We start from the raw sequence: 15780 nt of genomic DNA on the forward strand, positions 1-15780 counted from the left end.
ATCTCAGTTCCTTGAAAAATGCCTGCCACATAGCCAATATAAAAAAAAAAAAAAAAAGTTAAAAAGTAAGTAGCTTCCAAGTGTGCTTTGTTTTCTTGTGGAAACATTTTTTATGTTAAAATAGTGATGAAGATGTGATTTGGTTCAAAGGTCAGCCCATAAATATTCTATGTAGCTATTTAGCACAACTTCAATTATACTAAGAGTTAAATAGACGAAGTTAGGAATTCACCACCTTTTGTCATATTTTGCTTACAGGTTTAAACAGTTGAAAAATGTATATAATGTTTTATATTTGAACTGCCTCTATAGATATATGAATTAGAGGGAAAAGATGAACAGTTAATTTAGGCTATTTTAATTCTACTTATAGTGCTTTTTGTTTCAGTGCTACTTTGGGGAAAATGAAATCTTCAACCTCCAATTAGTACAGCTGAGGGATGATGGAATCTGAAAAAGCAATTCATATATAAAAGATGGTAACAGCAGATCTGTTTTCTACATTATTGATGTTTTCAAACTTGTAGGAAACCCCAACTTCTGCTGTAGCTACATTTGTTCCAGACATAGGATTTCTCATTGCATCCCTTGTATGTAACATGAAATGCAATAGAAATGTTAAACTGGATGAAAATGTCCTCTATAACAAATAGTTTTGAAGTCAATCTTTTTATATCTTTTTTGGAGATTTGTAAGTTTTTTTTATTAAATGATGTGAGAAGTTATAACAGCAACATATATAGGAGTTAAATACACCTGGAATAACCCAGGAGAGAAACCTCTGACTCAGGGAAGTGGGTCCAGAGATGTGTGGAGTGCTCCAATTTGGCTTGTTAGTACCTTCCTAGGATTTTCAGGAAATCGGAGTTTTGAGAAATAGCTTTACTTTCTTGTTTAAGGATTGTCTGTAGCTGTACATTTCTTTGAAATTCAAATCTCACTAAGATAACAAAATGACATTCTCATAGGCCTAGGAGAATGTACTTTTTGAATTGGAGAAAATCTGGTTGTGGCATTAATCTCAAAAGCCTGCTGATGTTAGACACAAGAAGCACACCGTTTGCCCAATGCATCCTCGTGTTCCCTGCATCTTTACAAATCTCAGCTGTAAATCCAAGTACTAATGAAAAGATGCCCCATTAAAGATTTTGAGCAAATAATTAATCATACATTCATTTTACTATAAAACAATTTCAAAGAAAACCTCATAAAAGAGTTAGTGGATGGGGTTTCATTCTGGTAACAATAAGCTTATTTACTTTCTCAGAGTCTATCATCCTTCAACTGTTGTTGGTGTTAGTTGCCATAAAATCAACTCCAACTCATGGCGACCCCCTTTGTGCAGAGTAGAACTGCTCCATAGGGTTTTCAAAGCTGTGACCTTTTGGAAGCAGGTACCCAGGCCTGTCTTCCAAGGTGCCAGTGAGTGGGCTTGAATCACCAAACTTTTGGCTAGTAGTTGAGTGCTTAACCGCTTGCACCACCCAGGGATTCCCCTTTAACTGTATCGCCTCCTTATCCAAATAAATCTAGAGAATTCAGATGTGTTTTAACTATCACATAACTCATACTGCTGTATTTCCTCATAGATCTTGAATCGGTTTACAGCTTAAACTATCTATATGCATAACATTAATAAAAATTACAGAGAAGGAAAAGAAAAGGACCTTGGGTGAGAATAAGAAATACCGTTTTGCAGTGGCATCACTAGGGTTGGTGTCACCCAGTGCAGTAACTCATGGTGTCACCCCCCCATATGAATTACCACAATATGGTAGCTAAAACACCAGCAAATTTGATAAACTCAGCAACTATAAAAACACTGGCAGCAACAAAAACAACAGTGCGTGCTTGTAGCGCGTGCAGACGAAACCACGTGATTCGAAGTGTCACTGTAATTGGGTAATAATGACAGCTCTGACCAGAGCATACTAGAAGGTTCAAAAAGTAAATTAGCATAGAGTTTTAGCCTTGTAGGTATGTTGATACATGTAAGCGGGGCTTATGAACAATTTTTTTGTTGTTATAACTAACTACAGGGATATTTTTATTAAAAAAATTTATAAATTTGTGCTGAAAGACTGCACAAAAATTTTATAGACAGTCATTTCGGTGTCTGACAGTGTCACCCTGTGCAGTCTTCACTCCCCCCTAGTGACTCCACTGCCTTTTTGACATAGACCTTGGAGGTAGTGTTAGTAAAAAGTTTCTTAAAAAATAAATACTGTGGTAGTCCAGTGACAAGGGCCAGAAGGCAGAAGGGGACAAGGAAGCTGGTGATAGGGAACCCAAGGTTGAGTAAGGATATTGTTGATGTGTTGTGAGATTGTTAACCATTGTCATAGGGCAACGTGTGTAGTAACTGTTAAATGAGAAACTATTTTGTTCTGTAAGCCTTCATCTTAAGTAAGAATAGCAAGCACAATTGGAAGAGTGTAGTCAATGTCACTGAACTGTGCATGTAGAAATTTTTGAAATGGTGTATCTTTGGCTATGTGTATTTTCACCAAAAAAAAAAAAAGGTTGAGAAGTTAGAGGGTTGAGACGTTGTGGGGTTGTTAACCAATGTCATAAAACAATATGTGTACTACTGTTTCATGAGATACTATTTGTTCTGTAAGCCTTCACCTGAAGTACAATAAATAAATAAATAAATAAATAAATAAATAAATACTGTGATCTTCCAAAATTTTTATTCCGCTGAAACTACCTAGAGTAAGTACTACAGAAGACTGAATTTCACAAATTCGTTTATTTTCTTACAGAGTTTCTCCAAAACATGCTGTTCCTTATTTTTGCCTGAATTTGAATGTTCCTGATAACAGAATTTCTTGAGGAATCACACTATTAGAGAAAATCTTCAGGGCCCTCAACTGAAAAACAAAAGAGGGATACAATATATAAGTATGCACAGGCAATGTGTATATCTATCTATATACATATATATATACCCATACACAAATATATAGTATGTAAGTATATGTATATGTGTATGTATTTTCACCTTAGCTCTGATATCTTTTTTTTTTTTTTTTGCCTTAATAAACCACATTATTGTAATTATCAATCATTTAGGAACGTTCATCTTCCCATAAGTGTTGGGTATGTAATTTGTATAAGCTTAGTTTCCTCCTGGAAATAATAGTAGTATTTTTTTTTTTTAATTTGGTCTTGTGAGGATTAAATGAATAATGCACATGTTATTTGTATAATGCCTGGGTTATATTCAACACTTAAGGATCATTTCCTAGTATTGTTTTTATTATTAGAGATGGCAGTATAATTTTCATAAAACAAATTTTTTCATAAAATAAAATTTTTCAAATGATTTGAGTATTTGAAAGGACTTTGCTTTATTTTATTTTCATGATTATGGGATTTGTTAGGGAAGTAACAGGTTACAATTCAGATTTAGGAATGCTCAGGATACAAAGTGTTACAAAACTCTTTTAGCTCTGCGGTTAAGGGCCCAGAGGTATCCCACTCTGCCAGTAAGCCTCAGCCCAAGGGTGCTCAGCTCTAGCTCAGTGAGTCAGCAAACCTAGCTCTGCCAACTGCCCAGAGGCACCCTACTCTGCCAGCTAGCCTACTACCCAAAGGCACTCAGCTTTCTTGTTCCATGTGCCAGGAAGCCCACCATGCTGTTTCCTTCCTGTCTCTTGCCTCTGTTGCCACCGTTTCTCTGCCACCGCTTCTCGCCATCTTCGATGTTACAGCTCTGTCTCTCGGTCTCCTGGTTCCAGGAGCTTCTTAGCGCAGGGATCCTGAGTCCAAAGGATGCACTCTACTCCTGGCTCTTCTTTCTTGGTGGTGGCAAGATCCTCAGGACTTCACTTTAAATGAGGACTGATTTTTATTTCTAGTTGCTGTGTCATGTAGACATTTCTTTTCTGTTTTGTGACAGCAGATAGGTGAATGAAATACAGTTTCCAGGATGAAAATGATATTCTTTAGCCCTGACTTCCATTTCCAACCAATCCTTACAGCAGCTACAATAAACATGTCAGAGTACAGAACATTCCATTAAGAGTGATACCTAGTGCCTAGCTTCCTGCAGTGTTGTTTTATATGAATAATACAACTTCTAGAAGGCAAATTAGTTTGAGTGCCCATGACTCAGCCTCTTTTTTCCTGGGAGTGACTCATTCCACATTTATAGATCTCTGACTTGGTGTCATGCACCACACTAAATGCTTGGGATACAAACATGGATTTGCTGGGTCACTGACTCAGAGCATCTCACAGTCTGAACAGGGAGAATATGGCATTCATTAAGAACAATATGACTTAAACATAGCCACTAATCTATTAATATTATACCTATGCTATTGAAGCAAAGTGTGATTAAATATACAATAATGTGGCCTGGCTATGCAACATAAGTCTAAAGTTTGGAATACACACAGAAACACACAGACACACACACACACACACACACATTCTGACTCTATATCAATACAATCTGGCCTAATTTATATCACCAAAACTTTAAATCTTTTTTGTTTTGTTTTAATATTAAGTAATATTTCACTCTTGTGTCTTACACAAAATCATACCCTGCATGAATTGATCAGCTGCCTCATGAATACCTTCCCTTGATTATACTGCAAGAAACTCAAACTTAATGTATCTAAAGTAGTCAATCATCCTCTACTCCTGTCATGCAATCTCATCTTCCTCCAGCCTTCCGTTCATTTTTAAGAATGACACTGTCTTTCTGGGAGTGTCTGTCTCAAACTCTCAGAATTCTCTTGATTCATTTTCTCTGCTTCTATCCAATCAGTTGCTAAATCTGTGTGTTAATATACACCTCTGCAATTGTGAGAGCACTCTTTTCCTGCTTTGTATTCACACTGCTGCTTTCTGAGTTGGCTCCTCATTACCATTCACTTGGACTTTAGAAGGAGGCACCTAAATGGTCTATTCTCCTTTAATCTCTCCCCATCTCTGATCCAGTCTCCACAGGGTTGCCAGATTAAATTCCCTAATTATGCCATTCTTGAATTTAAAACTTAAGTGGTTCACTTAGGTCTACAAAATTAAGTATACTTAATTATATGGGATCCTCAAATTGCCTTTCAGAGCCCTTGCTTCCTATATAGACTCAACCTAGCTTTCGCCCCAACTATTGCTCTTTGTATGTGCTACATTCCAGCCAGGCAGAATGATAGGTGTTTTTCCAAACATCCCCTGGGCTTTGCTTCTTCCATGACTTTGTTTCTGCTGTGCTCATTGTCTGAATTGGTCTCCTTCCCACTCTGTCTCCACTTATCAAAATCCTTTGCCTCCTTCAAAGCCTAACTCAACTGCCACTTCCTCTGTGAATTCTTTTCTTATCTACATACCCTTTGCCATCAAGTCGATTCCGACTCATAGCGACCCTATAGGACAAAGTAGAACTGCCCCATAGGGTTTCCAAGGAGTGGCTGGTGGATTTGAACTGCCGACCTTTTGGATAGCAGCCGGGCTCTTAACCACTTTGCCACCAGAGCTCCCTTATCTACATAACAGGATTCTATCTTTCCTTTCTTTGATTTCCAATAACTTTTTTGATGTTTTTTTTTTGTGTGTGTGTGTGTGACAACAGGCATATTGTGCTTTGTATCATTGCAAGTTGTCTTGTTTTATTCACCACCACTCCCGCCCCCCTAGATTCTTTGTAAGCTCTTTGATGGCAAAGAACTTTGGATTCCCGAAATACTAAACTGTGCTTTTTAAAAACTACTCTGTAGTTTAAAAAGATTAGAGATTATAAACAAATAAAAGGCATTTCAACTTTTTTTTTTAAGAAAATCAAATTAATTTTTAATTTGTCTTGCAACTGCAGTATTTCCTACATCTATTCCTGTAAAGTTAAACTTAGACAGTTACATATTAACTGCATAAGTTTAACATGTAACTTCAAGAAGGTTCTTGTTGCATGTAGTAGAGTGGATTCCGACTCATAGCGACTCTTTAGGACAAAGTAGAACTGCCCCATAGGGTTTCCTAGGCTGTAATCTTTATGGGAGCAGATCTCCAGGTCTTTTCTCCCACAGAGCCGCTAGTGTGTTTGAACCACCGATCTTTAGGTTAGCTGCCAAGCACTTAACCATTTTGGGCTCCTTTTAAGAAGATATAATAAAGTGGTATGAAAGGTAACCTTTCAATTGAGAGTTGACCTTGATAATCTAATGACTAAAATATGTCTACTATTTTCAACGTTATTCTTTGTGAGATGTGAACAGATATACTTCCCTTTGATGTACAGTTTATAATTTTTATCTGGTCGTCACATACGATTTTTAATATGTAGGTATGAGATAATTTTCATTGAAAAAGGAGAAAAAATGTTTTAGCAATTAACTCTCAAGATTAAATCTCTAACATTTTGATATGGAGACTTGGAGGATGAACTGCTGTTTTTAGTATGCTGATGTGTTAAGCTGCCTGGAAGCAGATGTTGAATCCTATTGAAGAAGTTATCTTTAAGAGTTATGCTTAGGGCGTTGTTTAGCAAAAAACTACACAGAAAGTCTTGACCTGTGTGTTTGAAATGGCAGATGTTCACAGTGAGGACTGAGCCTTAGGGCAACATGAGCCTTCACTATTCTCTGCCTATGTGCTTAATAATGGGTTGAGTGGAGAAAAAAAAAAGTTCAGAAAGCCATTTACCAAACAGCTGTTCTTGGTGTTACAAATGGCAGTGCTTCCCTTTAGCTAACAATCAAAAACCACAAGAAAACTTGAGACCACTAGGTCAAACGTGAGTACTTCTTTTCCTTCAGAATTTCATTTTCGTTAAATATTTTCAATGCAGGTCCAAGGACAGGATTTTTTTTTTCTTATTTCCTCCAAAAAGGAAGTTTTAAACTGTTCTTTAAATTTGACAAAGCATCAGGACAGTACAACACTAAGCACCTTCATTCATCTAACAAATACTTATTGATATTCTGTGCATTTAACACCTTGCTAAGCCTGTGGGTTCAAATACAAAGTTTACATAGCTAAAATGACATTAATACTTTAAGTAAAGTTTGTGTTATTCATGCTGTAACAAAAACAAAATAAACACTATTTATTTTGAGATGGTCCCCGGGGGAGTGTAGTGAGGGCAAGTTGAGATGTCTTCCCAATGACTTGGAACACTTAAAGAGGCCAGGTTCATGTTATTACAAGACCCAACTTTTGACAAAGTACACAAATATCTTTTTGTTTTTATTATGAAAGTATATATTTAGGAGCACATGCAGAGGAGATAGAAATCCAATCTGTTTAAAGACTATTAAAGATACCAGGATGTTGATATAATATGCCAGAAAGCTCTTAGGAAGAAGCTGTTGTGGTCAAATTCTAAACTGAGGCATAAAACTTTGCACGCAAACCATTGTGCAGTTCTGTGTAGTCTTTTCCTGAGCCAGGTAACTAGTGAACCACCCTCTGCCCTAAACCATCTGAGCTGGGAAATGATAATACCATCCTGCGATTCATCATTCATTATACGTTCAAGGATTATTGAACTGAGTTTTTGTGCTAGGCAGCATGCAAGTTTCTATAATAACAGCATCACCTTTTTTTCTATGGGATATTTATACCTGAATCAAAATCTTTTCTAACACCTCTTTTTTCTTAGGAGATGAAGACTGATAATCAGCAATATGAAAATGCACATATATGCAGTATGCCCGCTGCTTGCTCCTTGCCTCTCATAGCCCAGTGTTCATGTGTCCTAGGTTGGCCACACCCAGTCACATGTCCACCCAGTCACACATACATATTCATGGGCACACACATTCCCAGGCACACAGTCACTCAGTGTTTTGAACCATTGTCCTTCCCACTTTCCCAGCTTTTTTCCAGTTACTTTAAGAAAATATTTTTCTTTCTATTTTTTCCTCCTTTCTCTCTTCTAGTCTCTTTTTTATATCCTCTCTCTTTTTTTTAAACTTGTAGAGAAAAAGGGAAAAAGAAAAAAAACTATGCTCAATATAGAATTTCCCAAACTTTCTCAGTTCACGGCACCCTCAATTTCTTCATGGTGCCTAAACCAAAAGAAGTACCCAGCAATTCCATTTAAGTAGTATAATAAGTATTCTGTCCTAACAATTGAGTGGCCTTTTGGGAAAACAAAAACAAAAACATAAATTAAAAGAAAAGAATGTTTTATTTTATTCTAGAAACCCATAATTCCTAATGGGATGTGTGTGCCCAGCTTCTTACCTTGGAGTCAGATTGAACACTGGCTTTCCATGTTGACTTTCATGCATCCTTCACTTCTATATCACAAACACCATCAAAAATCCAACTTTGCAAAGATATGGCATCATCAAAAGGAATGTAGATTAATCTAATGTTAAAATTGAGAATTACTTTGAACTAGTGAAGCCCTGGTGGCACAGTGGTTAAGAGCTCAGCTGCTAACCAAAAGGTCAGCAGTTTGAATCCACCAGCCACTCCTTGGAAACCCTATGGGCAGTTCTGCTCTGTCCTGTAGGGTCCCTATGAGTCGAAATCGGCTCCATGGCAACGGGTTTGGTTTTTTGTTTCGAACTAGTAACTTGCGTGGTGTCCTGCAAATGTTGCTGTGTTTTCCTCAAATATTGAAAAAATTTCACTGTTCTCCTAGGAGGTTGCTGTAGCACCCTGGGAACTGTTGGCTATAAAGCAAAAGAATAATATTTAAATCAAAAGAAAATAAAATCGGATATTTGAAATGGAAATAGATATACTAAAGTCATTAATCTTTAAAGTATCTGCAAATTTCCCCAAATACTTTTTCTTAATCTCTGCAAATGTACCCACCTATCATTTCATTCTTATATGACAAAATTCACTTTTCTTAAGCACTTGTCTTTAGAATTAAAAAATCAACTCTTGCATATTCAGTTCTGGGTTTTTTTTGGTTTGCTTACTAGTATTTCCTTGATACTGTTTTACACAGTGAAACCTGTGAGAGCCGGAACTCAATGGGGCTGCCTTGTTCTTCCAGGTCTTGCAAGTTTTCTGCCTTTGACAGGGTACAGTCTTAACCACTTTAATATCGCTGGTTTTAGTGGAAAAATATTTGCGTTTTCCTTCTCTAACAGGTTTCCGTCTTACGCAGGTTTCAGTTTTTGTAGGTTGTAGTGTACTATTTTCATTAAACAGTCTTTTAAGTTAATTTAGCTTTTGGACTTTACCTAGAAGTCTAATAATGAACCATTTTTAGCATTATCATATGGAAGAATGCAGTCTAACTTTCAACCAAGTAACTCACAAACACACTTCTAGAAGTCAGCTTGTTATTTAATTGAAGACTTAGCCATAGGTGCTCCCTGCAGCAAGTCAAGACTCAGGGGCCTCTCTACGTAAAATAGTGCCTATGGCTGTTAGTGGAAACCCTGGTGGTGCAGTGGTTAAGAGCTACCGCTGCTAACGAAAAGATTGGCAGTTGGAATCCACCAGGCAGGCGCTCCTTGGAAACTATTGTGCAGTTTTACTCTGTCCTATAGGGTCGCTATGAGTCAGAATCGACTCCTCGGCAATGGGTTTATGGTGGTTAGTTTTAAATTGCTAAGTGATCTCTAACAGCTGGCAATAGAAACTGTGATGGCCAATAGAAACTGCTCATTAGCGCCCCTCCCCAAGTGGCACCCTACCTGCCATACCTTAGTTATACCTCTGTAATCTCACTCTTTGTTATTTTGAAATTATTTTCTTTACCACTTGTCCAAAAGACAGGCAGACTTTTGGGACGAAATTTTTAGTTTGCTTTCATCCTCAGTTTATACTCTTTATTACTTTTATTTGACAATATGCTTCTCCGCATATGTTAGTGGCAAGGTTTAAGTGTAAAAGACCAGTGGAGTGATAGGTTGTTGTGTGCCGTGGAGTCGATTCTGACTCATAGTGACCCTACAGGGGCCCTATAGGACAGAGTAGAACTGCCCTGTAGAGTTTCCAAGGCTGTAATCTCACAGAAGCAGACTGCCCTATCTTTCTCCCAAGGAGTGGCTGGTGGGTTTCAAACCACTGATCTTTGCAATTAGCAGCTGAGCACTTAAACACTGTGCCACAAGGTTTTCTTCAATTGATAGATTACCACGGGGATTGTTATATTTGATGTTTGCTGCCTTTAGACTGATTGTTGATCCTGGACTAAAAATCTACAGAATCTCTGTGGATATTAAATCATATTAAAGATCCAAATGCATCAGTTTTGTTATTTTTAATCATTTTTCAAAAAGAAATAAAAGTACTTTAAGTACAGAATTTGTTAAAAGATATTTTTTGGTTGAGTGTTTTAGAATACAGGCATGAGAACTGTTCTACTCTGAATCGAAATGGATGAAAATAAGAATAGGATCTGATTTTGAGTTCTAATATATGTATCGCTTTTAATAAAATCTGGAAAATAGTATTAAGTTTAAAATTTTATTACTACCTAACCCCCATATGTTGTTAAAGGGTATTGGTGGTTTAGTGGTAGAATTCTTGTCTTCTATGCAGGACAACAGGTTCAATTCCTGGCCAGCGCACCTCACTCGCGGCCACCACCCGTCTGTCAGTGGAGACTTGCATGTTGCTATGATGCTGAACAGATTTCAGTGGAGCTTCCAGACTAAGGCAGACTAGTAAGAAAGGACTGGCAATCTGCTTCTGGAAATCAGCCAATGGAAACCATATGGATCAGAATGATAATTCCAGTGTACATGGAGTAGCCAATTTGAAGGCAGCTAACAACTCAGCCAGTAAATTTTATGGCATGAGAAACAAGAATTCACTTAACTTCTCCTGGCTTCACTGACCTACTTAGTAAAACGAAAGGCTAGATCATTCAACTGATTTGATTTACTGAGTGTTTTTCTGTTTTTCTTTTAGATTCTATTGATCTGATCCAAGGTATCTTGTGACTGCTGGCTGGAATCAAGGTTGGTGATATGTTTCTACTGATCATGAATAAACTGTAAAATAAAGTAAAGGGCCTATAGACAGCTAAGTGATAGTATGCTTGTAGAATATGGTAGAAAACTGAAACTTAGAACTGGATATAGTTCATTCCGACTTGGGACCCTTGCAATACAGTTGCACTGTTTGTTTCCATAGTTAATATAGTTTCTTTGGTCAGTGAGTGTTTCATTTATTTTACCTGTCTTACTAACCTACTTTTTTGATTACATAACAAGGTCCAGTTTTAATTCATTCATTCAACAAACACATGTCTCAAAATAATGACTTCTATGTAGCACTGGCTAACATTTTAAGGAATGATCAGCTTTCTGCATTTGCAGGGAAACACCTTTCAATTCCACAATTTGGTAGCCGTGTAAAATGCATTTCCTAAGGAGGGTAGGGTTGAAAAATAACTTATCAACTGTAAATTTCAGTTAATTAATTTCAGTTTTTAAGATACCATTCCTTTTGTTCTGTTTTGTCATTAATTGGTTTTGTAAGAGACATAAAATCAGCTTAACTGGGTTTAGAGTAGTAACAGAGCCTTGTAGGGTAATCACATCAATAGCCTTGAATTTCCTTTATTCCTTCTATTTTCGTATCTAGAACATGTATTCAGATTTTCAAACAAAATAAAAAACTAAACCCTGAATGCATTGTGGGCTTTTGTTGCTCATAAAAGAGCAAAATACCAGATGTTGCTAAACTTTCTGTATAGGCTTTTGATTAATAATTAACATGAAGGAAAACATCGCCTTTTCATTTACACTTACACTAATCAGAAATTTAGCCTTCAAAGCCCATATTTACCCTTCAGATTGCAGTGTCTAACACAGAGCAGGCACACAGTAAATATGTACCCTTTGTGGCCTCAATTCTGACCTTCCTACCCAACTCCCAATACACATCACACGCACGCACGCGCATGCGCGTACCCACAGACAGATGAAAGGCTATGATTATTTCTCTTTTTCAAGGATTAACTGTGCGTTCCTATCTTAAAATCTGTATGAAAGCAAATTGAATATGTTGGAATTATGACTGTTGCTAATTAGCAACTTAATAAGGAAAAAGTAAAATGACTACAGAAGTAATGGTTTAAGGACTTTATTTGTAAACTGTATCATTTTATTATGGGTTGATGTAGTTTGGGGTTGAATTTCTTGAAGACACTTAAGTGGCTTCCCTGTATAGTCTCTCCGCAGTTCTATGTAAATTTGCTGACATTTAAACATGCAATTTGTTTGAAGACTTTTTGGACTTCTGCTACTCTTCTTTCCCTGCCAGCCCCCACCCCATCCACCTGCCAAACAGAAATTACTAGTAGAATGAGATTTTGATAAAGTATGAGTCTTTGAATCAGGAACATTTTCAATGCACAAGGTTAAGTTTGAATTGGTAACTTTGCATTTTAATTAGAAGTAAACTGTATTTTCTCTTCTTTCCTTTTTGGATTTTTGTTTTGTGGTTGGTATGTTCAACATGGCAGTTTGAAACGTCATTCTGGTTTGGCCACTTTTCAGAAAGAAAGAAAACTACAATGAAACATAGAAAATGAAAATGAATAAAAGATTTTGATAAATAAAAAATACCTGTAAGGGTAATACACAAAAACTTGTCTAATCTAGTCCCCTACTCATTTTCTGTAGCGAGAGCTTCTTTTGTGAGAGAGTGAACATAAATTTGAGTGTGTTTGGTAAAATTGTAGAAAGTCAGGATGACTTACATGTTGTAAAGTAAATACATCAATTAAATATATAGAGTATACATAGGAATGGAAAAATGTCTCTCATTGCCAGGTTGTCGTCCTACTTGGATATGTATAATTCAGCACAATTGGTATTACTTTTCCTTTTTGCACACAGAGAATGAAAAAGATTGTTTTTACATTTGAAAATTAGTTATCTAAATCACATTTTCATAAACTATCTAGATGTAGCAAGGTTTTTTAAAAAATTTTTTGTAATACATGAATTGCCAGAAACAGCCAGAGTCTCAACACAGAATACGATATGTAATGAAAATTACCATTATTTTCTCAACTAGAATTAAGTTTTATTTTTGCAAGGGGAAAAAAAGTGTTTTTTTTAATAGTAAAATTTGTTTTTCTGTAATATTAGCTGAGCAAAGTGACTAGTGTTGTTGTTGTTGTTAGGTGCCACTGAGTCAGTTCCAACTCACGGAGACCCTGTGTACAACAGAATGAAACAATACCTGGTCTTGCACCATCCTCACAATCATTGCTGTGTTTCAGTCCACTGTTACAGCCACTGTGTCAATCCATCTTGTTGAGAGTCTTCCGCTTTTTAGTTGACCCTCTACTTTACCAAGCATGATGTCCTTCTCCAGGGACTGGTTCCTCCTGATAACATGTGCAAAGTAAGTGAGACAAAGTCTCACCATCATCCCTTCTAAGGGGCATTCTGGCTCTACTTCTTCCAAGACAGATTTGTTCGTTCTTCTGGCAGTCCATGTATATTCAATATTCTTTGGAAGATGGAAGAAGAAAAGCAAGGAATAATCTGTTGCTGTTGAGTCGATTCTGACTCAGAGCAACCCTATAGAACAGAGTAGAACTACCCCATGGAGTTTCTAAGGAGTGGTGGGTGAGTTTGAACTGCCGACCTTTTGATTAGCAGCCATAGCTCTTAACCACTGTGCCACCAGGGCTCCAATTCAAATGATAGTTTTTCTAAATCATGGTTTGCTATCTATACTATCATAATAAAATCTTTGCATATATGAAGTAAGCTCCTTGAGATGATGCAATTCCAAGGAAACAGAGTGGTTATTAATACATCAAGTATTGAGAGTCCATTTGAGAGTAGATTCTGTGGAAGTTGTAGAAGTATTAAAAGTGTTCCCTTCTTTGCTCTCCAATAGTTTATGGTCAAGTTATGGGGAGGGAAAACTAAAGCACATAAATAGTAACTAGTATATGATGTTACAGTCAAATATTAAATACAGACATAGCTTTCTAGAGCAGTCCAGAGGAGATATAATTCCATGTCATTTAGGAGGACCTCATTACAAAATGGAGCTTCAGCTGGGTTTAAAGTGAATAGAATTTAAATAGGCACAACAGAGTGTGAGAAGTAGAGAAAGAAGGGCATTTCTTGGAAGGGGTCTATGTAAGCAAAGGCACAGAGAAGGGAATGGAATGGGACATTAGCAAACCTGAATGAACGTAAGGTGCAGAACAGGTTTACTATGGGTGTGGGCTCTTCCCCTTCCATCTCTACTCTCTCTGTCTTTCATGTTTTTTTTATCTTTTCACAAATATTGTTGAACTACTGTTATGTATATCTTTTTTTTTTTTCTAATGTGAACAGAAAACTCAATTCATCATGAGATTGTTCTTGTTCTCTTTGTGTACAAAGAACAGTTAAATAGGAAAATTCTAATGTGGATGTCTCTTCCAAGAGATCCCCTTAATAAATTTTTTTTATTGTCTTAGATTTTGTGATGACAAGAAAAGCAAACACCAGTACTTCAACATATGGTACCTAAATGTTCTAACTAGCACTCCTGCTATCTGTATATTTATTTTATTTTAATATTAATATTACTAAGCTTGTTTATAAATTAAAAGTGAATAAATAGTAAAATTAAGTAGAATATCTCATTAAAATTTTAGATGGAAAATTTGGAATTTCACCATTTAAATTCTTTGTTAAAATATCTAAAAGGGCTCCACTACAGAGAGAAGGATTCATTGTAATCGGTATAAAATGAGCAGATAATTATTGCTTCTTAAGAAAAAGTGGTCAGTAGACGGTTTTGGTTCTTAAAAAATACTGTTAACTTATTCTAAAGCCAAAAAAAATTTAGATATTAAAATTGAAAGATTAAAGTAAAATCATCATCACTTCTTCCTTACACGCATAGTAACCTGATTGTTGGGTAAATTATCCGGGTAGTACTGTCAGATGTGGCCTTTGCAAGGGAAAACAGACCTCCATGGGGAGAACAGAATGGACAATATAAAAATAACTGCCCACTTGAAGTGTGTCTGAGATCGGGCATTTACAGCTTTTTGGTGCATTTAACCTAAACCTTGCTCAATTTAAAGACCCTCAGAACTCATTCAAATGCTAATGTTTGGCCATCTGCTTTTTTTTAAGCAGAGCAAGCTGAAGGTCATGTGACCCTAGTTACTGCATTTAAGCTTTCTGGGAGCAATCACTCAGGTTGCACCCAGAATGAGCATCTGTTGATGATAAATAGATCAGAAGATTACTAAAGACAGACTTCTCTATAAGACACCAATGATTTATTTCTTAATATGTATATAATACATAGCTAAAACCCGTATCTACTAAGAACATTCTTTTTCTCATACAGTTTCCTTTCTCCTTTAAATTCCTGTTTAAAATTTGGTAGGAACAGTGTAAAATCCCTATTTGTGTGTCTGCGCACGTGTGTGTGCTCATTATGTGAGACTACAGCATTCTAAAGAAGCACATGGAGAAAATACTAGCAATGACTAATGATGAAGCAGCAGCCATCACCTACACAAATTTTAATTCTCTGTGCAAAGAGGGAAACATTTCCTAAGGGCTAAATATTTCAAGCAGAAATAGTATTTTATATTATTTTATTTTGTTTTAATAATTTAGAGGAAGAGGTGAAGACCTAACTTCTAATGATAAGAGTGTATGTTTAAGAGAAAATTCTTCAGACCACTTAAGGCCTTCTTAGGGTCTTTCTTTAACAAGGCAAATTATTTTCCCTTGCATAAGGCCATTTATCTATCAAGAGATTCTAGTTTCATAGGATAGATTTTAGCAGTGTTGTTTACTTTGCTCCTTATTATACATACTTCTCAGACTCTAGAGGACTTATAGTTTTAAATTTCATTGTTTATTA

General features: G+C 36.4%; 1 protein-coding gene across 1 annotated transcript in view; it reads left to right on the plus strand.

Annotated features, from left to right (window-relative positions):
* The window catches only part of MAP2 (microtubule associated protein 2), a 293387-nt gene that overhangs the window by 70701 nt on the left and 206906 nt on the right, over positions 1 to 15780 (plus strand). Inside the window, exon 2 of the mRNA XM_023731221.1 lies at positions 10840 to 10889. The gene's annotated coding sequence lies outside the window, so the exon portion shown is untranslated. The remainder of the gene's footprint in view (positions 1 to 10839; positions 10890 to 15780) is intronic.

The sequence above is a fragment of the Trichechus manatus genome, unplaced genomic scaffold (assembly GCF_000243295.1).
Source record: "Trichechus manatus latirostris isolate Lorelei unplaced genomic scaffold, TriManLat1.0 scaffold00041, whole genome shotgun sequence".
NCBI classification, from domain to species: domain Eukaryota; kingdom Metazoa; phylum Chordata; class Mammalia; order Sirenia; family Trichechidae; genus Trichechus; species Trichechus manatus.